The following is a 21,556-nucleotide window of genomic DNA, read 5'->3' as shown; positions in this document are numbered from 1 at the left end:
ATCTGGAATTTTCAGGTTGTTTTAGGCTGAGACTTGAGAGATGGATCCTCCCATAGATTGAATCTAGTTAGGAAAATAACTGAAGAAAACTAGCTGCAGTCCTGTGATCTGAGGTTACTTTAGCAACTGAATTTGATTGACAACATGTTCATCTGTTAGTACCTGGGGGCTTTTTGAAGAATCTGAGTTGGTCCCCTCAGTACTTCCACCATGAATACTTTATCAATACAACAGTGGAGTGAAGGGGACCTAAAATACATTATTATAACCCAACGTGCACATGTCTCACGTCCTTTTCAACATTCACTTTGCAGTTCTATTACTGATCATCTCTGACAGCAGGTGAGGTGCAACTTTACGGGCAGTCTTTTCATTTTATGAAGCTCTCCATCTGAAATACTAGAGAGTCGGGATTAGTGATTGCATAGACATGAGTTCTATCTTTCACAAATCTTTTATCCTAAAATTGAAAGCATTACCTTTAAATGTGTTCTACAAATCTTTCATGGGAATAGAAGGTCATTTATGAACTATATGTGAGATAACTGGAAGAAGTATACTTTATGAAATTTTTGGACCATTAACTCTAGATTTTGATTTTTCTTCATTTAAAAAATATGATACCTTTGACTGTTTTGAGAGTGTGATGGAAAAATCAGCTACAGTGAATTTTCTCTTGGTGGTCACTGAGGTAGATCGCCAAGGTGAATGAAGTCTCCCCGCAGACTTTTAAACACTTGAAGCCAAAAATATTTAAGAGTGTATCAAATGAGTAGTACTTTAATTTTTATTTATATTCTGTTTTTGGTGTGACTGTGATTAGAACCTTACCAAGATGGGTGATCGGTAATGAATGTGTCCTGTTGGCAGATCCCTCCAGGGCTCTGATTCAGTCTTTTGAGTTATGGGATGAGGACAAAATGAACTATTTTTCAAGCTTGTAAATATGTGACAAATGACAGTGCAAGAACTATTGATTCCAATCACAGTGATACAATGTTTCATAGTCAAAACTGACTCTGGCTTTACAAATTACTTGCAAGTTCAACAGTAAGCCCATGCAGAACACGCTTCAACCTGGATCAATCTGCAGGAATATTTGTGTCGGTGTTCGCCTCCAATCTGAATACATTCCCAAGCAAAATGGACTTTTTTTCTATTTTTTGCATTAAAAGGGTGTAGTTGGGTTTTCCCCCAATCTTAATAAAGGAAGAGGGAAGCAAAACCCTTAGAAAATTTCCCATGACTCTAAGCACATTTACCTGCTTTTATATTTATTAGTTAAATAGTCATTGAGAAATTCCTCTCAAGAATATGAATGTTACAGCTAAAAACTCAAAGGTATATGCCTAGTTTAGCACTCATATTACAACTTATTCAAACATATCTGCAGAATGTATATACTTAATATATAATGTATTATATAAGAAATATTTTATATCTGTCTGTCTATCTAGAGAGACAGAGAAAGAGGGAGACAGCACTTATTTTAATAGGTGAGAATTTGAGACACTGCAGTAGCCATTATGTTCCTGTTTGGAGAAATGGATTTGATCATTTTTGAAAAGCCCCCCTGACATGACAGGTATTTGTGTATTAAGACAGACCCTAAAACCCTCCTCACTTGGATGGTGAGCACCCCTGTGTGTGTAAAGAAAGCTTTTCCTAAAGGACCAGTACAGGAACCCAGTAAAACAGACTTGTGGGTGTGGGGGCAGAACACAATTTCCCAGTAATCACAAGAAGGCAGCATCCATCCCACCCCACCCCCATCCCATTGTGGAACACCACTTTAAACTTGCCCTCAGGTTGTCACGGTATTTTATGCAGGACTGACCTTCGCAGAGACTCTGCATGCTGATATTTTATTGACCTTCTTCCCCACTGCTTACTCAAACAGGCCATCTGGGTACCAGGATGGTACAGGGAATATGTTCAACTTTCCAGATCAAGATAAAAATAAATAAAAACTGGGGTAGGATGGGGAGGGGAGGCTCTTAGCTTGTACTGTAGATTTGTTTATTCAGACATAATTGGTGTGGATCTAGCCCAGGCACAGTTTCATTCTTTGTCTAACAGGCTGGTCTCCTAGCCCCTCCCCACATTGTTCATCTCCATCAAAGTGTGATGAGCCAATGAGCAAGAAAGGAGGGCAGAGATGAGGTGAAGCCACCACCAGCCCCTCACTATGTCAGGCTTGTAAGGAGGCTGGAATTAGCCGGGGTGTGTGGAAGGCCGCTGAGCCTTGTCACACTGCATCTCGACCCAGTGGACCCCGGTGAGGCCCACTTCTTCCTCCTGCTCTCTACTCTGGCCTTAGTGGGTGCTGGGGATCTGGAGCCTGGTGAGCCACGTTACCACTGTTAGGGGTTTGGCCAGCAGCCCTTAGCTCTTGCCCAGATGAATCACAAAGAACCCAGCCTTGCCAAGACAGGTCAGTTACATTCACAGCTTCCCCAGTGAATTTTTTCCTGGCTGGAATTCATTTTTAGCAGCTTCACTTGGTTGATCAATGGCTTCCTTTCAATGGTGATATTGACTTAAGAAACCAGCTCAGAATGTCAGATTCAGTTCACACCCAACTGCTCTCCAGGACCCAAAGACAATGGTGAGTTCTCCGTAGCACAGGACACTACCGATGGCAAGGGGTTTTGACTTAACCTCTCCTCTTGATCATCAAAAAGCTCTGTGTACTCTCCTTTTCTGGTGGTTAGTGTCATTTTTTTACAATTTAGTTGAGAAGAATAAAGGTATTTTAAATATATATGCATTTTAATAGTTTTATATTAAAATAGTGTTTTGGACAAAATATTCAGCAAAGATTATTTTGCATAGTATAGAAATGTAGTAGGTATTCACCCAAAACAAGCCACCTCCTCCCTGGAGCTTTCTCTCTCTCCCCTGCTTCTATCCACTCCCATTCCTCTCCTCTCTTCTTCCCCTCTGTAGAGACCATTATAATATTCTTCATAATAGAATTTGTTGCTCATTTATGCCTACTTTTTTGAGAGTAGGAAGGGCTAGGGCCATGTCTTAATCATCTGTGCCATATCAACCACACAAGGTGAATTCAATAAATATTTGCCAGATGAATGACTAATCATAGCTAGTCTCTATTTAGAATTTAGAAATGTACCAGGCACTTTAGTTAATCATTACAATCACAGGAGGTATGCCCCTCATCCCCATTGTACAGATAGAAAACTGAGGCCTAGAGAGGTTAAATGTAACTAGAATGGTGTGAGTCAGGATTTATATGCAAGGAATCTGACTACAGAACCTGAGTTATAGCTACAACGCTCCACAATGAAGAATGGATGCTCTTCCTCTCCTTGTGCACAAATGAGAGGTTTATGGGTATATTTTTGGATTAAGTAAGGATGGTTTTGCCCCATTATTGAATATATTGGGTTGTGATAGTTACTCAAAGACTTTGGAGACACTGAACACAAATTGTAAAATACCATCCAGCCCTGTTTGTTCTATTTATTTAAGCTTTTTTTTTTTAAGTGGCAGAATCCAAAAGGCATAAACAGATTTGGGAAGTGACATAATTTTGTCATCAGCAAAGTACACAAATCTGTGGTATCCAGATCCAAAGAGGCCATGGATACTGCTGTTTCGGCATTCAACCTTTGCAGTAAACAGAACTCCTTCTGGCATTCCCCTCTTGCTAGTGCTGTGACTTTGAATAAACATGCAACCCTCAGTTTCCTCATTTGTAAAATGGGACATACAAGTCATCCCTCCTCAGAGGGTTTCTGTAAGGAATAAATGAGATGAGACATATGAAACACCTAGCACACTTACTGGCACATGTTTTGGAGTTTTAAATATCTATTTAAGGTAATAAAATTAGCAAGGGTAATATAGGCAAAAGAATGCACAAAAAATAAGAGAGAAAAAAAATCTTTTCAATACCACTCACTGAACTGTACACTTAACTTGAAAAAAAAATGGTAAACTTTATGTTTTGTATATTTTGCCACAATAAAAATATCTGTCCATATCCTCCATATAAGTCATAAGGCAATAAATAAATAAATAAATAAATAAATAAATAAATACTCCCTGGCTGGCATAGCTCAGTGGATTGAGCTCGGGCTGCAAACCAAAGTGTTGCAGGTTCAATTCCCAGTCAGGGTACATGCCTGGGTTGCAGGCCATGACCCCCAGCAACCACACATTGATGTTTCCCTCTCTCTCTTTCTCCCTCCCTTTCCTCTCTAAAAATAAATAAATAAATACTGCTACTGCTGTGGAAATTTCTAAACTATATAAAACAATGTGCTACTTATTTTTATTAATATTAAATTTTAATCCTGTTAAAGTTTTAATTAGCATATTTTTGTGTTAAGTAATAATAATATCTACCCAAATTTTTCTGATATTTCTAGGCTTCTTTTAAATCTTCTTTGCATTCCCAACAACCTAATAGGCTCTTAGGAAAAATTTTATAATTATTTCTGTTGTTGTGTTTTAAAGCAAGTCAATGTTTTCAAAGCACATCTTTTAAATCACATTTTCTTTGCGACCCATCTAGGTTTATATTTCCCCCAAACTGGAACAAAAAAAAATGAATTTGGGGTGGTGTCTTGCTGAGGGTCTGCAGGAGCCTGTCTAGAAAAATCTAAGCTTCCTGGTCCCAGGGAAACAGGGGCAGAACTGTAGTCAGAGCCTGGCACAGGCAAGGGCCTGGCTGGTTCCCACCTATGGCTGCGTGGAGCTCCCATTTCATGCACTCTGCCTGCATCCCCTTTAACAAACTGGCTTGTCTCATAAAGAATAGTATTTGGCAGCCTGACATCTCTGAGACCTGCCCTCAAGGCTGACATCAGGCCATTTAGGGAATGATAGAAGGTCCAAAAGAACTTCCAATAGCCAAGAGGTCAAGGGATAGGGGATGGAAAGTTGAGATAGGAGGGCTGAAGAGTGACCTCACAGCATGTTAGATGCTCTACCTGTGTCCAGGAAAATTATGTCCAGTCTTCGACCAGAGAAGGTAGATTCGGGGAGCCCTCATGGTGAGTGCTCAGCAAGGCCCAGAGGCTTATAAGACCTAGCATTCCTCATCTTTTCCTCTGTCTTCTCTTTCCTTTGCTTTTCTAGCATCAGGTAGTCCTGAGTCAGAGTGACTGCCTCCTTTCCAATGGGCACTGTCTTCAGGAAGCTTGTGATCAACATGGATTGGAAGGAAGGGTGCTGTTGTCCACCATGGTTAGTCAGCCTCAAAGAAATCGACCTCATAGCCATTGAGCACATCGTCAATTGAACAGAAAGTGTATGTGGAAGGGTTTTGGGGTGGGGATTGGTCATCACCACCTAGATATATGGTATTTCCAAAACCGGCTAGTGAGCACAACTTTGCAGGGAGCTTCTAAAACATCCAGAGTCAATAAATCATATTTTCCTGGGATACAAACCAGAAACCTGTGCTTTAAAAAATAACAACAAAAAAGACATTTTGGTGATCAACCAGTTTGAGAACAACTAGAATGGATTCCATATCCATTCAAGAGAATCAACAGAACAGGAGCAAACATGTTCAAAGTGATGACAGGATGCCTGATGGCACTTCCTAAACATAGTCATTCATTCAACAGCATGGCAAAGCACATTTTTACTGAGCACCTACTATGAGCTAGCAATGGCCATTATGAATATAAACCCAACCTTACTCAAAGCACTCAATAGAGACCCTCTGTGGTGCCCCATATTCTAGGATCCCTGGTCTCCTTTCACGTGAGAACATGGATACAGTATACCCATCCACTTTAGAAAAACGAAGAAGACAAACCAATTCTTGGCAAAATGTAGGTTAAATAGTTCTTACATTAATTATGTGATAAACAATGTCTTTGCTAAATAATAGAGGACATTCAGAGAGGAAATAGAAATACTGTACCCTCTCAATGTGATTTAATAATAATAACTACAATTTATTAAATACCTGCTCTATGCCAGGCATGGTTAGGTCTCTTCACATTTAATCTTCAGAATAACACAGGGCCTTCTGTCTTCTAAGCTCTTTGCAATGTTGTTCTTCCTCTAGTCACAACATGTGTGCTTTAGTCTAACACCTTCCTACTGACTCCAGACCCACTACTTCATTTGCCTTGTGATCTTGGCCAAGTCACCTAATTTTTCTGAACCAGTCTTATCGCCTGTAAAAATGGGGATTATACAACCTACTTTGCAGAGTTATTACAAAATGAAGTAACATTTCTTAGGTGTCAAAAAGCACTTGATGTGCACATTAGGTGTTCAGTCAATGCTAGTTCTTCCCTGGGCTAACTCCTCTCTCTGGTCAACTGGTACTGACCCTGTGAGCTTCAGTCCCCCCAAAGGGGAAGTAGAACTGAAATTCTCAGAGATGCCCAGCCTCACAGTTTACACATAATGTAAAGGTGTGGGGTTCCTACATTAGGCAGCAGGTTGCCAAATAAGTGGCCATAAGAATTAGATGTTGAGGAGTTTGGGGAAGAACAAAGATGCTATGGACTTGTAGCATAAGAAGTTCAGAGTAACAGTGAGGTTTGAAGGACAGAGGGGTTTCAGACACATCAGAAAAGATGGAGACAGTATATTCTAGGTAAGGAAGGCATGTAATTCAAGGTAGACATGGAGGTGAAAAAGCCCAGGTAAGCTCAGGGGTCAGGGAGATGCCAGGGTGCAGGGGTGTAGCATTTGTAAAGAGGTTCAAGGAAACCATAGGACCTAAAATTTCAGTGGGCCGTTATCAGTGGTCTAACATGCCAGTGCAAGGAGAGAGATGATAGAGAGCCACAGTTACTGGAGCAGTCAAAATAACATGGTAAAAGCCGTGTGTTGACGAATATTTATCTGGAAGTCATATACAAGATGGAATTGAGTATGAGAAGTAGAGGTCAATTTCAGGTAGTAGATTGGCCCATATTTAACTTCACACTGGTCAGAATGACCATTGTAAACAAATAACAAACAAGTGCTGGCAAGGTTGTGGAGCAAAGGGAACCCTAGTGCACCGTTGGTGGGAATGCAGACTGGTTCAGCCACTGTGGAAAACAGTAGGGAATTTACTCAGAAAACTAAAAATGGAACTGCCTTTTGATCTGGCAATTCCACAGTTGGGATTATACCCTAAGAATTCTGAAACACCAGTCTAAAAGAACATATGCACCCCAATGTTCATAGAAGCACAATTTACAGTAGCCAAGGGTTGGAAGTAACCCAAGGGCCTATCATTAAATGAATGGATCAAAAAACTATGGTACATTACATAATGGAATACTATGTAGCAGAAAGAAAAGAGCTCCTATTTTTCAGGACAGCATGGATGGATCTGGAGAGTATTATGCTAAGTGAAATAAACTAGGTGGTGAAAGACAATACCATATGATCTCACCTATAAGTAGAACCTAATCAGCAAAACAAACAAGCAAGCAAAATATAACCAGAGACATTGAAATAAAGAACAAACTGACAGCGACCAGAGGGGAGAAGCAATGGGATAATGGCAGGGAGGGGGGAAGAAGGGAAGGGTTATCAAGGCACATGTATAAAGGACACATGGACAAAGCCAAAGGGGTGAGACTGAGGGTGTGGGAGGGAGTAGTAGGGGGGAATGAAGACAACTGTACTTGAAAAACAATTTAAATTTTTTTAAAAAAAGATCCTCGGCCAGATTCTTTCTGTCCTGCCTTTAAAATTTACTTCCAAGCCATCACTGTGGGGCGTGCATCCCTCTACTCCCCCCTTCATTCAAGCTAAACATGGGGAATGCTTTTGTCCTTCAGACTCAAGTTTTCAGGATCATCTTCTTCTCTTTTCCAACAACTGGCACTCACATCCACCAATTGTCATTCATATTGACAATGTCACTCATTCATTTAATTTTAATAGTGTGCTTGGCATCATACTACGAACATCTGTCATCTGCATGCTGTCATCTCCATCATGCTGCCAAACCCCTCATTCTAACCCAGGTCATTTGTCATCTGGTTGACTTCCTCGTCTCCTCTTTGGGCCTCTATTTATCAAATATCACCAACATTCCAGCTAATGTATAAAGCACACTGAATTAGAGTATTAGTGCCAGACAAAGCCTTGAAAGTCATCTAGTCCAGTGCTCTCAATTTATTAAAGAGGAAGCTGAGGCTCTGAGAGGTAAAGCCACACCGGAAGGTAGATGAACTTTAAACTCAGGTCTTGTAATGCCTGTGGATGCCCTACACTCTGCTATATTGTCTCCCTGTGTGATTGCAGGGTTTGATAATTCTATGAGCCAAAAAACAAAAACAAAACAAGCAGAACTGAAAATGAAGAGTCTAAACTTGCTGCTTAATTAAAATAAGAAAGTAAAATCTTTTATAATACATGTGCATACCTAGGAAGATACTCATTAACCTTCCATTAGCACCGAGGGTCACAATCCATGGATTTTCCTGGACAGATTAGAGCAGAGGATGGAAAACTACCACCCATGGGCCAACCAGCCAGCTGCCTGTTTTTGTAAATAAAGTTTTATTTGAAAAGTATTGCCCCTGGCTACTCTTGAGCCACAATGGCAGAATGGAATAGCTGTGACAGAGACTCTGGGACACAAAAATTCTAAAATATTTACTATCCGGTCTTTCACAGGAAACATTTGCTGAACACTGGATTAGAGCGTTTTAGTTTTATGCAAAGCTAAAATGAATTCTACCTCGTGAGTGAGGGTTTTCTGGGGAAGTTATCCAAGGTGGTGGCCGGCTGGCCAGGAATATGTGGTCACAGCTAACTGTCCTTCTTACCTCCACCTCTTTTGGTCCCCATCTTTAAGCTCCTTTGATGTCAGTTCAGTCCAAGTTTTTTCCGCCTCTACCAGCAGAGGCCCACAGATATAATTCCACCCACCAGCACCCATCACTCCACAGTGGTCTCCAACAGGCCTTCCTGCCTCCAGTCTAAAGCCTCTACACTACATTGCATGTGTTTTCTGAGCTCGTCACTATGAGCTACCTCTCCAAGGCCCTCAGCCAGCCAGGCCACCCTTCCTGTGGAAGGCTGCTCTGCCCCAGATGCACATCAGAATCTTGGGATGCTTTTTTAAAAAAACACAGATGTCTAGGTCTCTCCTCCAAAGAACTAAGTCTAAAAAAAGTGCATATTCTTTAGAGAGAGCCTCTCTGCCTGTTCCATCTGCAGGAAAATGCTTCCAAGTTCTCTGCCCTATTCAATCCTATTAGCCCGTTTTATTTCTAATGGCATTTACTAAGATCCAAGTAGACTTTGTTTACTTATTTATTGTCTATCTTTTCACCAAATAATACAAGCTTCATGAGACTAGGGACTATATTCTGAGCACCAAGAACAGCATCTGACCTATAGTAGTGGCTCCAAAACTATCATCAAATCGAGCTGAGTGGTCTTCCCTCATCTGACAACTGCATCCTCCCTACCTGTCCACATGCCCAGGTTCCTCTATACCATCCTTTCAATTGGTCCTAGTGCACAATGGCACATGGGTACCGCCTTGCACCTTGCCCTTGTACTTATTGCCCCCTCTGCCTAGAATGTCCTCCTCCTTCTGGGTTGTCTAGTGAGCTCACAACTGCTCTTTCACAGGCTACTTCCAAGTCACCTCCCCTTCCCTAATACAGGTAAACAGAAGCATCACCTCACCTTTGAAATCTATAACAGAGCACCCCATTGTTGGGTTATTTAATGCATGAAGAACAGGGGCATTCATTTTTATTCCCAGAGCCTGATTTAGTACTTGGAAATACCAGACCATAAATAAATTTTTTTAAATAAATTACTACATGGGCAGAATAAAAAGGAAAGGAAGCAAGGGATGAAGAGGAGGAAGAGAGAGAGAGAAGGGAAAGAGGGAGGAAGAGAACATGAAAAACCAGTTTCTACAGGAGTCTGAGGACCTGTGCTTTTGGTTCAGGTTCCATTGCTAAACCACCCAGCTCTGTGCTGTAAAGCTAAGAGAGCAGCCCCAGGGGCAAGATCTGTTCAATGATTCCTTTTGAAGACTCTACCATTTGCTTCTGCAACATTTTCTTGAAGATGCTGCCAAAAGGAATGGGGTTGGGCCTTCCTAGCCAGACAGACCTGAGGTGATATTCTAAAACCCGTTTACTTGGGCACCCTCTGATCAGACACTTGGTAAGGTGGTGAAAGAAAGCAAGGGAGAAAACTGCTAGTGGGGGCCAAACAGTCTCAAAATAAACTTGCTTCAAATGTTTTTACAAATCCTCTGCTTTTCTCTAAGGCAGATTTACCCATGGCATTGAACATTTTAAATAAATGGCTTTATAATACCCTTAAAATATGCCTAAGTGAGAGGCTAATACAGAAATATTCTTCTTAGGTGGGGAAGAAATGGAAATTGATTTTTTTCCATAATAAAGCATTGCCCCTCCAGTATAGCTCTATTCTCACTCAGATTACAGGTGCACACAAAGAGAAGAGAAACTGCTGTTGAGGAACTTGCTTGTACTCTGAAAGGCATTTTGCATATGGCTATTTCTAATGATATACCTTTAAAAATACAGCTCTCTTATGGATGTGTGTCATTAGTTAAAAGGGTGACATTTCTCCATATTAATGAAATAGAATGAAGTTCGAATCAGATGAACCTGACATAAATACCCAGTTCTAACTGATAGAATTTTTACACTTTCATTGATGATAAAAAATGGCTTCCTGATTAAATGGGAAAGTCTAGCTGCTTCTTAGAAGACCAGTTGGGAGGAAAAGAAACATAAAATAAAGATGTATTGCAGAGGGGAGCAAAGCTATGCAAGTTTCACATTTTTCTTAAATGCACATGACAGGGCTCTAGTGGAAAGCCCTCTGGGAAATAATTTACAGCAGGTGAAACTAAGGCTCAGATAAGTTAATTGAACTTGCCCTGAGTCATTCTGCAAATTTGTGGTAGGAATGGGATTTGAACCCAGAGCTACTGGGACATGACTCTATTTCTCCTCTCAGCTATTGCAAACCTTGACATCAGAACACCTGGCTGCTAATGTTGAATTCCACCACTGATTCTCCTGGGCCACACCCATGGCACCCTGGTAGTCTGTTAGGTTGTACTGCTGATTGAGGAGTAGTCTTTCTCTGTTCGGAAGATGTAATAAGGACACAGCTTATTGTTCTATTTTTACAGCTTGTTTTAATTTTATACTTTTTTCTTTTTAATTTAAAAGGTGCGGAGGGGGGTCTTGTTCTATCAAGTACAGTTACATTTTTCTAAGTTAGGCTTGCCAAATTTAGGATTTGTGGCAAGTACACCCAAATTGAAGCTGAACTGTGTGCTGTTTTTGAAGAAAAGATGAACTAAGAAACTTAATAGCAGAACTAAAGCACACATTTAGCCTAAATATACTCATGTATTTTTAAGGATGTTGGAAGGGAGTGGTTTGCAGTGAATACACTAAATGGTAACAACAACAGCCATATGCTAACTGTCTGCCGCCAGACTGAATATCAGATAACATGATGTATGAACGACTTTGGTCTTTACAACAAACCCATGAGATAGTCCAGTTTTACAAATAAGAAAACCAAGGAAGAAATGATTTGATTTGTTCAAAGAATCATGGCAGGAAGGATTCGAACCCAGGTCTGGCTGGCTTCAAAGACTGTGTTTTCGCCCTCACACTATATTACAATAATTTCTGGTCTTCTCCAGGTCTTGGGCCTTATAAGGATCTTACAAAAGGTGAGGAACAGAACACATTCAAAACATGGCATATGACTTCAAAGAGGATTTTTGACTCAAAAATGCCTGTCCTGAGAGAATTTATAAATCTCTCCTTTTCTCTTCATAAAAGTGGGCCATTCATTTGAGGCCATTTTGTTAGCAGTAGATAGATAGATATATAAATAGATAGACTGTCTTAAAGCAACACAATGTTTTTATTTATAAATAGATTAGTTCTTCCTTAGTTGATATTAGTGAAATTTCTGTTGAATGTAGATGGAGTTGAGTATATCCTTAACACTACTTGATAATGTATTCAACGACTTCATTTTGGGCAATATCTTGGTTGTTCCATGAATGCTGCAGTGCAAAGGGGGCAATCGGCCTGGCAGCAAGCAGAGTGGCAGTGACAGGTCAGAGTCCAGACTGAGGCTGCAAATGGGGGTGGGGGTGGAGGATGCAGAGCTGAGGGCAGTACTATACAGAGCTGGGCTGGGGCCTGGGGCAAAAGGAAAAGCCAATAATACTCACCCTGACTTAATTTAAGATTTTGATATTTTCTCTGTCACGATTTTTTGCTTTAATTTTTAAAATATCATGTTATGATATTATGTAACTGGGTTATTTTTTTAATTGGGGGGCACTCCCTTAAACTGAGCACCTGAGATGAGTGCCTCACTCAGCTCATCCCTTGTCCCAGCCCTGGGAGAAGGGCCAGATGTGGCCAGCAGAGTGTTTTGTTTTGTTTCTTTTCAGGGGGACATTTCCCATAAAAATCCATATTTCTAGTATTCCTTGTAAGAATGGAAATAAATATCTGGTAACACTGGGCTTGCAGTTCCACATGGCAAAAACTGGCATCATCTGAGTGGCAGCTGCCTGCACTCGGGGGCAGTGCTATCCTGTTCTCCACAGGCCACCTCTTGGCCAGTTCAGTACTGCCTGGCCCCCATATGGTCTGAGATGAGCATCCTGGAGCTAGACTGAATGTAGAATACTATTCTTGAACCTTTAGGAAATGTGTTCTGCCATCACCCGAAGCGTTCCTTCAGGTTTATCCATGTGTCATCCTTGACATTGAATCACAAGATAAGAACACTGCCAGCAAGATGGGAAAACCCTCCACTGACCAGCATTGACACATCCCAGGCCACGACAGCTGAGTGTTTTCTATGTACAGTGAGCTCTTTTTTTTTTGGAATATCAAGGGCTTAACAAATACTTCTGATCATCCCTAAGATTTTTTTAGCACCTATAATGCGCCTCTGTGCTGAGAGCTTTCTGTACTGTATATGATCTTATTTGACCACCACAAGACTCACATGAGATATATTAATATCCCCATTTCTCAGGTGTGTAAACTGAATTACTAAACGGTTGAGGAAATTGCTCAAGGATGCCTAGGTGGTACATGGATGCACCTGAACTCAAACCCAGATGGATGAGACCTAAAATCCTATGTTCTTTACCGCTAGCACCCTGCCTCTCTGTGGCCTGCTGTTGTCTTTAATAATAGACACTTGCTGAATTTGTGAATTGCCCTTTGCAATCAATGACTAACATTTCACAAGCACATGGAATTTGATCCAAGTGCACACAACAGCTGCCTATTGTATTAAATTGACTTTAAGAGCCTATCTTCCTTGTTTTGGTGACTTTTTTCATACCAGATTAATTTTTCAAAGGTTAATCACATGACACTTATTTTAATTATGCCTCTCTAGTCACGACAAATGACAGCGTTTGACTTCTTGTTGCCTTCTTTTGCATTGTGCGACCAATGAGATTATTAATAAATGCCTTTTTATTATGTAGTCATGCTGTAGGTGCCCACAGGGCATTGGCTGGCCTCATGTATTTTATTCTGGGGGCAGTGTCACCAGGGCCTTGCAGATTTGCTAATGAGCTAAATCCAGTTAGTGCCACGTGCCCTGGACTGCCAGAGATCTTTTAAATACATCATTGCTCTCAGAGACTCAGCTGGGTTCAGTGTGAGAGAGATTAACTTCTCATTCCAATTAGTGGAGAATCATTCTATTGGAGAGGGAGCTGCTTCTGTGGCCCCAAACCCAGGACCCTCCGACTGATAAACCAGTGACCAGTCAGCAACAGACCTGGACTTAGGAAAGGATGGGATCAAGAAAGAATTTATTATTATTATTATTATTATTATTATTATTATTGTTGTTATTATCATTATTATTAATTTATTTTGTGTGTGCCTTAGAGGGTACCACCTCCTTAATAGGGTTGGTCCTTAGGAGAAGGAGGAGCTGCTCTGTTTCCCATGTGGAAGATATATTGACTTCTGTCTAGCATGATGGAAAGTGAAAAAGAGAGGGAATGGGGCATTAATATAAATTTAAAATTGGGTATTTATTCTTGACCAGATCCGTCTACCCCCAAACACTGGGTGTAAATGTATTTTAAATTCTATGTTTTATTTTCTCAGATGATAATAATACTAGCTAACCATTATTGAGCATTCACAGGGTCAGGCACTCTTCTAATTACTTTATGTATATTAATTCATTTAATCCTCACAACAATCCTTGGGCAGAGACACAATTATTTCTCTGACGCTATGCTGCTCCAAACAAAATGTGTGAGACAATGTCTTCGTCCATCTTGTATTTTTGTCTCTTTTCGTATCTTGTTCTTCTCGAGTTAGATTAACATTTTAATCTGTGCATATTGTTAATCTATGGTTTTGCTCAAAGAATAAATGAGCAGAATGAGCAGTTTTTTAAAAAAAGGTGGAATGCTTTTGGGAGTGAAAGTCAAGCCCAAATCAGGCCTCTACAAAGATACTACAGATATAAAAAAAATAGGAAATTTCTACAGACACAGAAAAGTTAAAAAAATTATTTTTCTCACATATAGTTTCTGGTGAGAAAAACGTTTGCAAAATGAAATATTCGACCTGGAAACACACATCTTTCACTTAAAATTAAAAATTATTCAGACAAATAAAATCTAAAACATCCTCAATAGTAAAAAATAAAAATCTGTTTAAATTAAAATTACCTCACCGTCATTCTGTAGGAAGACAAGCACACTGGCCCCTCTAAAGAGAACTCCAAAGGTATTCCTGAATAGAAATCAATGTGCACACCCTAACCACAAGCCCATCTAAAAATCAATGAGGTTTAAAAATAAAAAAAAAAACCTTGTTTTACAAGAGAATGTATTCTGTGTAAGCCATGACAACCCAAGGAGTTATATTTAGGGGGTTGAATCCTTGTTTGTTTCAACAGAAGGCAGAGAAAAGAAAGAATTCTGAATGTATGAATGCTTTCTGAAGCTACAGTTGTACACACACACATAATAATAGCTTTAAAGTGGCCTCCCTATTTAGAAGCAGCCAAAGGCATGACTTACTGGGGGAAAGGGTTTGAATGAACATGTAAAATGCTCATAAGCATGTTTTTTCAAAAGTGTAATTGCTTCCTTGTTCTGAACATCTACTGGGGAGTCAGAGTGGCGGACACTGGTCATGTAGCAGAGCAAACAAAGGATCCATTTGAAAAAATTACAGAAGCTCTGATGGATGTGTGTTTCTGTATATACGGGCATGTACAGGGAGTATGTGCAGAGTCGGTTTGTGTGATGATCAGAGTGGGAGGGATACAGGCATGGACCACCAACCAACAAAATTCCTGAGGATCACAAAGTCTCACTTTTTGCCATGTTATAGCAATAGTTAAACTGTATGAAAGAATCCTGTTTGCTCCATGTATTTCTGAAATGAAACTTGTTCATCATTTGGGTCCTCCAAAGCCTCCTTTTATTTATTCATTCTTCTGTACTAAAAGCAGCCTCAGAAGGATTCACCAAGAGGTAACACTGTCTCCTCTCTGAGAGTGGGTTCCCACTCCCCCTGCCCCAGCCCTGCCCATGGCCTTCCCCTTCACACTGCCCTGGACCGTACCGGGGCTTGATAGCCACCCCAGCCCTCACCAAGCTGCCTTAGGCTGGGTGGCCTGTGGGCCTCCAGAGAGCCAGGGCTGCATCTAGCTCATCCTACATTCTCTGAATGTAGGACACAGATGCTGCATGGTCAGTGACACTTTGCTAAATGAAGACAAATTCCAGTTAACCCATAAGAATGTGTTTACTGAACCTGGTAACAAGGAAAGCAGAAATGTGTATGATATCCATTGGTCTGCATAATTTTATTTTAGATCAGAATAACTTCTGTCCATCCACAGGTCAAAAAATATTGTAAAACATCATGCTCCAACTAATTAATAAAAATCTAATATAAATAATTTGCTCAAAATGTGTTCAGAAAAAGGGAAAAAATGCCTAGTGCCAGGAGAGGTATCTGTGATATTGTATAGTGCAGGCAATGAAAACAAATGAGCTTTCTGGTGTTCAGGCTGAGTCCTTGAGCAATGAGATTCAGCCTGAAAACTTTGGTGGGTGATGGTAACTCAGGGTCTGGCCTTGCAGATCTAGAAACTTCAGCTTAGGGACATCATGGGAATAATTGAGCTTTTGAACTTGTGGTTTGCTAAACTCACATAACACTGATTTGTATCTGAAATTTAATGTGCTAATCTATAATACAACATCTCTGAAGTGTTTAGTATGTCCCACATATTAGGCTACCAATTGGCCAAGACAGGTTACCTATCTTTTACAGGACTTGCAGTCTAGTGGGAGACAGGTGTGTAAATGCCTTAGCTTCCAATGTGTGGGACCCAGACCTGCAGCAGCAACATTTCTTGGGAGCCTGGTGGAAGCATAAGGATAGCTCCCACCCCAGCCCCGCTGAGACAGAGCTCTGGAGCAGGGCAATGTGCAGTTTAACAAACCCTTCAGGTGATTCTGCTGCCATGCAGAATCATGATTCATGAAAGTTTGAGAATGCTGTTCTCAAATCACAATTTGAGATTATAAGCTGTGGTCGCTCAACTCTGGCTGCATATTAGATTTTCCTGAGGCATAGCTCCCTCTACCAATTAAATAAAACCTTTATTCATTAGCACCCTTCTCTTTAATTGTGTTTTTGTTTACCTGGTTTAATTATATTATTGTCTTAGCTATGACTATGCCAACGATGCCACTGCCAACATGTACAATGTCCAAAAATATTCCTCAAATTTGCTGTTAGATTTTTCTTAGATTCACTTTTTTTATTTTTATCTCACCATCTAACTAAAAGTCTAACTTAGTAAGAACTATTTGAATGTCCAAGAAGGTCCAAATATTCCTAGACATCTTCTTTCAGCAACTTCCTAATTTTTCCTTTTGAGTTTTATCTCTCTAGCTTGAAGTTTTCCCCTGTTTAGATAAGTCTGCCTGAGGAAAAAACAAAACAAATAATAATCAGTAGCTGCAACTTATGAAGATTCCAATATAAAAGAGCTAAGTGAAAATATTAATAAACCTGCCAAGGCTAACTACATTTTAAGTCTCATCACTTTTGGGGGGAATGATGATATCAGGCCAGTGTGGTGAGCCTGGTTGTCTCCTACTGATGAAATCTGATTGGCAAACAGCTCAGCTCACAACAGTACTACAATGCCACTTATCAACAGGGAAATGCGAGTCACAACCACAATGAGACATCACTTCACACCTGTCAGGATGGCTATTATCAAAAAACAAAAGACAACAAATGCTGACAAGGCTGTGAGAAAATTGGAGACATTGCACACTGCGGATGGGAATGCAAAATGGTGAAGCCACTGAAAAACAGTAGGGAGGAGCTCCAGAAAATTAAAAATACAACTACTACATGATTCAGTAATCCCACTTCTGGGTACTTATCCAAAAGAATTGAAATCAGAATCTGAAATAAATATTAGCACTTCTACACTCACTGCAGAAATACTCACAATAGCCAAGATGTAGGAACCACCTGAATGTTCACTGATGACTGGATAAAGAAAATGTGGTATATACATACAACGGACTATTTCCTATTCAGCCTTTAAAAATAAGGAAATCCTTTAATATGTGGCAACATGGATGAACCTTGAGGACATTATGAGAAGTGAAACAAGCCAGTCACAAAACAACAAATACTGCATGATTTCTCTTAGATAAGGTATTTGAAGTAGTCAAATTCACAGAATCGAAGAGTGGAATGGTGGTTACCAGGGGCAGGGCTAGGGGCTGTGATGGGGAGTAACTAACCACTGGGCAGAAAGTTTCAATCAAGTAAGATGGATAAGCTCTTAAGATCTGTTGTGCAGCATTGTACTTATAGTCAACAATACTGTATTGGACACTTAAAAATTTGTTAGAAGGTAGCTGTCATGTGAAGCATTCTTATCACCATAAAAAATCTGACTAGTGTTTGTACGTGTATTTGATGAATAAAGATTTCTGAAAATGAGTTAATAATAAAGCTTTGTAGATAAAAATCTCTCAAAACACGGCATCTAAGGGGAACGGAATAGTAAATAGTGTTCTTGGTGGTTAAAAGGGTTATGAAACCCTCCAGTCCATCATGTGAACTGGAGAGGAAAGGATGGTTCTGAGTGCATCGTGTATGTATGGAGGAAGGGGGAAAGTGCTGGTTAACTACTAAACAAAGAGGAAGGAGAGGGCTCTTCCAGCCTGGTCCCCTTACCCTAACAGATGGACAATGGGGCTTACTCAAACCGGATCAAAGCAGGGCTGCTGAGCTGGGCCATGTTCTGCATCCTGTTACCCGATGTTTTAGTAGAAAGTTCCAGGCATAATCAGAGGCAGGATTTTATGGTAGTATGAGGCCAGAACCAGGAAGAAAGTGTAAGATCAGAACACAAGTTCATATAGAGCCAGTGAGAGAGAGAAAGAGAAAGAGAGAGAGAGAGAGAGAGAGAGAGAGAGAGAGAGAGAGAGAGAGAGAACCAAGTAATGCAGTCAAACAAGACAGATAATGAAAGAATTTAACCCTTAGAATAACAGAGCTATAATTCTGTTACGGAAAATGGTACCAAAAATTGTGAATTCTAAAAGCAATTTTTAAGTTTCCTGTATGAATTAACCCTGAATGGTCATCAGAAATCTTAACTCTGAAGAGCCCACCTCAATCCGGGAAAGATAACCTAACAGCCTTGGGCCCCATTTGAGTAGCAGTGGAAACACTTACCAAAATGTTAGCCTTACCTCTAAATGGACACTATTGCTCTCTGGGGATTTTGCTGAAATGACCAATTCATTTTGCTTGTGTTTGTAATGAAAATAATGACATTAAAAATACCACCCATAATACAGCTATCATCATCTGATTCATATTTTTGACATGTGCTTATATTTTGTGGTAGTTTAAAAAATGGCAGTGAAGTTAATGTCTCATTACTTAGGACCTCTAAGATTAGATCTTCCAACCTAAATTCAATCACAAAAATACATTTACAGCTAATTCACATATTAGAACAATTTCTATCAATCATCATTTGTGCACTTGGAGATTTGCATACACCTTATATACTGTTCAAACTCCTGTTTCCCCAGCCATCCAAATTCCAGCAAATCTATCACAGTTGCAAAGCCACAGTACAGGAAACACAGCTGGAAACTGCAGGGAAAGGGGGGAGCGTGACTTCAACTGGAGACATTCCCTCAACCAATATGAGAGGCCAGAAATGAAGTAATGTTTTCAGATCTAAAGGCCCAAGGTACTCAACTTAATTTCTCTGTAACTCAACTTTTTATCTATTAAATCAGAATACCTCCCCATGTACCTTACAGGCTTGCTAAAACACCAAATGAGAACTGTCATGGTTTTGCACAGTTTTGGAACATAATGTATTTTTTGGACTATAAGACACACTCTTCTCCCCAAATTTGAGAGGAAATGGAGGTGTGTCTTATAGTCTGAATGTAGCTTTATATTTACATTGGTGAAATATTATGTTATTTATGTTATTAAGTATTTTACCACATTTTTTGCTTCAAAATTTTTTTCCTATTTTCCTCCTCTAAAACCTAGGTGCATCTTATGGTCCTAAAAATATGGTGCATCTTCAGCACCATATGGTGCAACTCCAAGAACAAAGAGCCCTTTAGCTCCTTTCAGTCACAATGCTGTATGAAAGAATTTTGGCTCTATTTGAGAGGGCCTAGTGACCAACACAAAAGGTCAGAGAGACAAAAAGCCTATCATTTTTCAGGGTGTACTGAAAGGAAACATGACCTCTTATAGAAATCAATGTGAATCTCTCACCTAAAGGCTGAGCAAATGCAAAAGTAAGTCTATGAAATAAGTCATCATGGACAAGATTGTATACAAACTGTAGGAACTTGTGGAACACAAACTGTATATAGTTCTTGTAACAGGTAACATCATTACAGGAGTAGCCTTTGCTCAATGTTCACCATGTGACATTTATTTAATTCTCTCATCCATTCTAGGAGGTAAGTAGGGGTAAACCCATTTTAAAAATGAGAAAACAGGCTCAGAGAGGGGAAATGGCTTAGCTAAGGTCACACTACGAGTGGAATGGATAAGTGGCAGTGTCGGAGTTTGACCCTTTATCTTTCTGACTCCAGAGACAACGCTCTTTAAATGTTATGAAATCTATCAGCAGAGCATGAAGCCAGCTCTTTCCAACATTTTCTTCCCAACTTCAGAATGCCTCAAGCTAAAGAATTCACACACACACACACACATACACACACATACACACACACACACCCTGAACTGGGAAGACTGTGCTATGGACTGAATATTTGTATCCCCCAAAATGTATATGTTGTGACGAATCCCCCATGTGATGGTGTTGGAGATGGGGCTGTTGAGAGGTGATGGAGTCATGAGGGTAGAGTACTCAGGAATGGGATTAGCGCCCTTATAAAAGAGGCTCGAAAGAGGTCCCTCTCCCCTAATTCCTCTCTGCTCTTCATGCAGCTCCTACAAGACAGTCAGCCATCTGCTCCATAAGCAAATATATCAAAAGGTTTCTCTTTTAATAAATTCTGTAGATAGTTCCAAAAGAACATATTTAGCTGTTTTTTAGGACTTCCCCCATTGCTGTGGGTTCTGCACCTTATCGCCCCTAAAAAGACACCCAACAGTAAATAGCTGCACTAACATAACACAAATTCCCAATCAGATTTTTATCTCACTTTTAAATATGAGCAAACAAACTAAAGTCACAGATATTTGAGGAAACACCCCAGAATGTTAAAGAGAAAGAAAATAAACAATAGAAAATGTGGCCCCTGGAAAAAATGATTTGGGGGAGAGAGAAAACTTTACCAAAAACCCTTACAAACTCAAGTCAATACCCTTAGGGAAATTTAAGAAGACAATGCATCCATAAATTGATACAAAAACAAAAATCAGGCTCTCAACTTCTAGAGGTCTGCTACACTGAATATTTTGAAAAGCTTTCCTTCTACAAAACCCTAGATGCTATATAAACTACAAAACATTTACTGATGCATTGCTGAGTTCAGTAAAAAGTGAAAGAAATCCCTAAAAGAGGGTTGAAACCAGAATAAGTGAATACATCCAGAAACCAGAATGTTAAGTGAGCAGAACTTCCCCAGGTGGCAAATGCCATAAAACAGAACCTGCAATTCAGGGTTAATGGTAGTAAGAGGAATGGAAAACTGTATCTCATACCTGTGCAGAACTGGAGCTAAATCTGAAAACTCCACAATGAAGCTGGTGCACTGAAGGTGATGCAGACTTGATGATAGTAGATAAAAATTTGCTTGGTGCAAAGTGAGCCAACAAGGAAATTTATCTTTACCACACTTCTGGATAGAAATAATAGTAATGATAATATAATGATAATAATACTAATATCTACTGAGAAATTTTAACTATAGACCAGCTCTCAAATGAGTTTGAGACTCAAATTTCTACTATGTATTTACTTATAGAAATAGCATGCCAAGAAATTAAACAAGTGGTCCCAGTTTAATAAT

This window comes from Phyllostomus hastatus, unplaced genomic scaffold (genome assembly GCF_019186645.2).
Source record: "Phyllostomus hastatus isolate PE091 unplaced genomic scaffold, TTU_PhHast_1.1 phas_scaffold_501, whole genome shotgun sequence".
Taxonomy (NCBI): Eukaryota; Metazoa; Chordata; class Mammalia; order Chiroptera; family Phyllostomidae; genus Phyllostomus; species Phyllostomus hastatus.
This window is presented reverse-complemented; position numbering follows the sequence as displayed.